The sequence below is a fragment of the Vombatus ursinus genome, unplaced genomic scaffold, assembly GCF_900497805.2.
Source record: "Vombatus ursinus unplaced genomic scaffold, bare-nosed wombat genome assembly UNPS02014810.1, whole genome shotgun sequence".
In the NCBI taxonomy this organism is placed as follows: Eukaryota; Metazoa; Chordata; class Mammalia; order Diprotodontia; family Vombatidae; genus Vombatus; species Vombatus ursinus.
Window position 1 is genome coordinate 12,402,430 of NW_020954588.1, and position 6,000 is coordinate 12,408,429.

The 6,000-nt window shown below is 33.5% G+C and overlaps 1 pseudogene; it reads left to right on the forward strand.

Annotated features, from left to right (window-relative positions):
* Positions 1 to 3,661, forward strand: part of LOC114053167 — a 50,295-nt pseudogene extending 46,634 nt beyond the window's left edge.
* The last annotated feature ends 2,339 nt before the right edge of the window (positions 3,662 to 6,000 follow it).

A 6,000-nucleotide genomic window follows, 5' to 3' on the forward strand; every position in this document is an offset into this window, starting at 1 on the left:
ATCATCAAGATTAAATAGACATACTCAACCTATAACCATCTTCTTCCTTTCATCAAGACAAGAGGAGCAGGCCTGACTCTGCTGTCTCTGCACAAACCGCCCAGGCTATCTTTGTGGCTTATTTTTCTATTTAAGGATGCAATGGTTGTTCATTTTAATCTGATTTTTCCCATATCAAATGGGGAGAGGGGAGACCTCTCTAGAGATGCTTCTGTTAGAAGAAGTTGGGTATGGTTGGGACAAGGGAAGAAAGGACCTGGAAGGTGTGAGTTTGTTCTATGAAAAGCCTGCTGATCCAGTCATTTTCGAAACCTATTTGAAAAGCTAATGTGCCCCCATTATTTCATTAGCATCTATGCTCACAGCTCTCAGACAATAAATCCAAGGCACAGAGAGGTTAGTTAAGTGACTTCTTTGCTCCAGGCTGCACAAAACTTAGCGGCAAAGTCAAAAACCAAACTCAAAAGGCATGTTTTACCAACAAGATCTTGGGGACAGCCTAAAGAAGATGTGGTTGTCATCATCTAATCTAATCTAATCATCTAACAGGGAAAGGGAGCAAAAATAAGGTCATTTAAAAAAAAATACTCAACAACAGAAAAAGCAGTAAATAAGGCAACATTTGATCTAATCAAAATCTAGCAAGTGTGGTAGAGAAATTGCCCAGTTTTAATTTTTCAAAAGCCATTAGTTTTCAAATTAGAGAGAAGATTAAAGGGGGGGGAGGAGTTGCCTTAACTGAAAGCAAGGGCTAAATTTGGTCAATTTTGTTGTTTATCAGTGCATAAAGTCCTTGCATTTACCATTTGACAAATCTTCTGATAAAACCCTCACTGCAATCAGGTGAAGTAGGTTATTAATGGATCTAAAAAGATGTACAGGATTGCCTCATCCTGAGGCAATTAAGTTTGTGGAGTAAGGGTGTTTAACATCTCTGAGGACTTACTATAATGAAACAGGTGAGCTTTCTACAATTGGCATTGTTTGTATAATTCAGGGGAGTATTAGGCTTTTTTTCCCCTTTGGCTAATGAATCACTCAAGAGTTTAGAGTTTTTCAAATACTTAAGGAAATCTAAAAAAAATGTGTGCATAAAGGAAGAATAGCAGAAAGTTTGATCATGCTCACATGAGAATCTTCCAAATAAACTTGAGACTTTATCAGGTTCAAGGGGAAGGGGAAAGAAAATATTTGCAATTTTATCATTTGCATGTTTGGGAGGTGAAGGATAGAAATATTTTGCTTGTTGAGAAAACAAAAAGTAAATTTAAAAAGTAAAAATGAAAATATTTTAATCACCTGGTTTTGGTGTAACATTGATGCAAAATATTTAGGTATTTCAAGCTACAAAAGCAACTTCTGTTTGAATTACGCAAATGACCATCTCCATTCTCTGTATTATTTTACCACATAAAAGCTGTTCAATAATGCTTTCTCCACACCAAGGACCACCAAGTTATTTAAAAGATATAATGGCAGACATTCCTTTCAGGAAAGTAAAATTGTAGCTATTTCCCAGATGGAACTCGCTAAATCACACCATGAAGTTAATTTTTTTTGTCTACACAGGCAAAAATGATGAGATGGTTCAGGCCATAAATAGTTTAGATATATTTTTGTTTTAATGTCTAAGCTTTTTTGCCTGAATTAGTTAATGTTTAAAAAAAGTTTTGGAAACTACATTTTTAAATAAGTTGTCTATACTGAATGAATTATCTGATTATTATTTAATTCATTTCTATTTTGTTTTGTTTTTATTGATATCTTCTGTTTTTATATCACTTTTGTGTTTTTTTAATATATCTCTCCTTATCCACTCAATCATCCCTTATAACAGATTTTTTAAATGATGTTTTATTTTTTCCAGTTACATGTAAAGACATTTTTAACATTATTTTTTAAGTTTCAAATTTTCTCCTTCCCTCATTCCCCTCTCTCCTCCCTAAAAAGGTAAGAATTTTAAATAGGCTGTGTGTGTGTGTGTGTGTGTGTGATTTTAAAAGGAAAAAAAGTAGTGAACAAAATAAACCAACATAGTGAGCACTTCTGATAGTATGCATAATACTCAGTACCCACTGTCTTTCACTGAGAATAAAAAGGCTTTTACATAAGCAAAATCCATGCATCGAGAATAAGAAATGAATTCATTGACAAGGGAGAAATATTTGCATTACACGTTTCTGATAAAGATCTGATATCCAAATTTTATTTATTTATTTATTGAGAGAGAAAGAGAGAAGAGGAGTGGAGACAGATTTATAACTATAGATGTAAATATGGATATAGATGTAACTTATTCTTGTTTAAAAGAGTACTACATGAAAAGAGGTAAAGTTTATATCAAAATTCATCAATAATGTGTTCCAGGGTAAAGAAATTATTCCTTCAACTAACATATAAGATGTAACTTAGACTATCATTTCATCAAACAGGAGAGCAGTCAGATAGCTGTAACTTCCAGGTCACTGCTATTTTCTAAGGTCTTAGATGTTCTAATTACATACTCACTTCAATATTTAAAGGCTATTGGCATTTCATCACTCTTAATATTCCCTCCACTGATTCAGATAGACACAACCCCCCCCCCACCTTAGTTGATCATCTCTGTGAGTATCTCCAGTCACAGATATCATCATTTGCTGGCCAGCTCTCAGATGGTGAATATTTAGAAAGAGTATCGTATTAGTATATGTGTAGATTCACATACTAAGCATCTCTAGCTTGTTATTAGCTGCCAGAGTTTGTGCTCTTTCAGAGACTTTCAGAGACACTTAGAGGACCCAGGTTTGGCTTCCTGTCATAATGAGATATCCAAGAACTTCATCAGATGCAATATACATATATATAATGAATCATATTAGATCAGAGTGATAGAACAATAGATCAAGAGATTATATTGTTCAGTGAACCTGTCCGTCTTAATAATTATAACAGGTCACAAAATTAGAGTTGTAAAGGTATACTCCTTATGAAAATACCAGGTATCTATCTAGTCTAGTTTTACTTTCCATATCAAGAGAGTAAATGGATGTGTATGTATTTAAGTTGAGGTCATAGAAGACAAAGTCAGACATAATTTAAAAAAAAAAAGCTACTTTCTTCTATAACCAGGCAATCTTTTTGACCAACTAATTTTTAAAATTACATACCCATAGGAAGTGGCTGCAGTGGCCAGTGGGTGGATTTGGGTCATCAGAAGGCACCAACATAGAGATATTATACTAGGTTCCTTGAATGGTGCTAAAGTGTCATGACCTGAAGCCAAAGAAGCTACTTTAGAGTATTAGTTATTATACTCTCTGCTCTGGTGAAGGAGTATAACTTATTTTCTCATCAACAGAGAAAAACAAATAATGTAACTTTGGAAGGTCCCAGTGTTGAGTCTACAACAAAATTTGGTATCTATGGATACCAAATACCTGTGACTATCTTAGTATATAGAGTGACTGGACAATATCTTATTGAAAGACTCTCATCTTGCTTCCTGTTCACAATGGGATGTTTAGGTTTCATAATCCTAGACCAATCTAAGTGCACCAAACATTCCAAAGCTCAATAGGTTTTTTCTTCTATTCACTGGCTTTTTTTCAGTAGCCTGTTGAGTTTCTTCATGACTAGAGTGTTCATGAGAATAAAGTTGCCTGACTATCATCAAGGTTAGAATGTCTTTTGTGAAGAAATCAAGAAACTCCTTTTAATGAATTTACAAAGCTTACCTGTCCTCCAGTACAAAACACTGAAAAGGAATTCTGTCTGTGTCTTGAGATGACATAAGGTAAGGATAAATATATAAAGCTTTATTCCATCTTTTGGAAGAAATTTTCTTGGTGCCATTGAAGTAAAAAACCTACCACATTTTAATTATTCCACATTGACCTATTATTCATATAAAGTAGTCATTTATTCTCAGTTGTTTTTTTCATTTTAGGAGAAAATATTTTCATTTTATAATGAAAGTTATTAAATAAAGTATTTCATTATCTTTTATAATCTTGCTTATAAATCTCATGTTTTGGGGAAAAGGCAGTTCTGGTAAAGATTTACACATGTAAACACAGGAAGCCTGAATCTGATATCTCTATAGGAGAGATGAGTCTTGTCTATCACAGTTGGCCTTTAAACAAAATGCATGACTGACCATGCATTATTTTAAACACAGCTCCAATATTCTGTGCTTTTATGTGAAACTGTGTTCCCTAAATAATAAGATGTATGAAAAGAGCTGATGTAAATAATTTTCTGCTGAAAAAAGTTCATTCCTTCATATCATTTCAAAGATTCAGTAATGATAACAGCCAGAAAAATTAGCGTAGACTCACAAAGCCAGAACCTAATAGAAACTGGATTGAGTCCTAGAAATCATGTAGGCAGTAATTGTTTTTCTTTGTTACAAAGGAGAGTTGCTGGAGGGAAATAAGGTTATTGGGAAGGAATACTTCTATTTTTTAAAGCATCAATGAAACGTTTTTTAAAAGAAATTTAAAGTGCAGTATATGGTATATGCTACCATGTTTTATTATTCACTTTTTTAAAGTATATGTTTCACCTTCTAAACTATATTGAAATCCACTAAATGGCAAAAACTAGTCCTTATAATTTTGTAGAGCAGTGCCCTAAATAAAAAAAAAGTCAATAAAGGTCAGTTGATAACATTAGCAAGTCAGACTGCTAATACTGTTATCACATGCAGACCTGTCATGATACTAATACATATGGGATATGTTAGTGAAATTTTGCATGCTTACACATACATACATACACACAAATGGTGGCCTTCTTTTATTAATAACTTTGTAATATCATGCTTTTTTAGGATCATCACAACCATGTAGCCTATTCCAGACAGTTATTTCCTTCTTTATCCAAAACAATCTCATCAGTCAGACTCAACAATTTCAGCATCATTTCCTCAGATGCCATGGGAAAGATGGGATTTCCCCATGCCCTACATAAAACTTAAAAGGGCTTCTTCCCACCTAAGTGACCCATGAGAACCTCAGAAACTTTGGGAATGAATGACTATTACTTATGCCTGGAGATGATTCTCAATAATACCTTGAGTAGGAACATGGGAAGATTTGTATGACCTGATGCAGAGTAAAAGAACATACACAATAAATATAACCATGTAAATAACAAAATCATTAAAAGGAAGTCATATTCTATGTGACTAAAAAAGAAAAAAATCAAAGGCACCATGAAGAACAGGTGAGGAAACATAATTCTCTTTTCTAGGCAGAAAGGTATAGTTTACAAAGACACAATGTCAAACACACTCATAGAACTTCACTTTTTTTCTGTTACAATGTGCATTCAATTCTGGATGGTTTGGGGGACACAGTGACTGAGGTAAAAAATGAAAGTCATCAACAATTATTAAAAGAATATTTTGAGTAGCATTATAGAAGTTTTTTTGTTTTTAATGATATTCCACCCCTTTCTTGTTTTGTCTATTTCCAGAACCATGCAAATAAAAATTTAAAAGCTACCTTCTTTAGCTTATTACATTAAATTTTAAATGTTCTTTCTCAAAACATCAATTCCTCCATTTTTCAGTCATTTGTATTTTCTCATGACAATCTGCTCACGTGTGTGTGTGTGTATGTGTGTGTGTGTGTGTGGTTGAGGTAAGCAAAACTTAACACTCCTACAGATGCTGCCTCATCAGAGTCCTGGGGAAATTAAATGTCACTTTCTTTCTTCCTTGACACATTGTCTTCTCATAAAGAACCCAAAATAACATTAACTTAAAAAATTAGGTACCGTCAGATTTAAAGTTCTGCTCTAAAATGTTACCCTATCTCACACTGTCTTGCAGCAGTAACTTTTTTCTAGGATTTCTTCACTTGGTGGCTTGGTGGCTTGTTGATTTTGTTCTGAATGTAATCAACAAGACAGACAGAGTATTTCCACATACACAGCAGAACACACACACACACACACACACACACACCCCAACATTTTTAAACATGATTTTAATTTTATTAGATTATTTTCAAT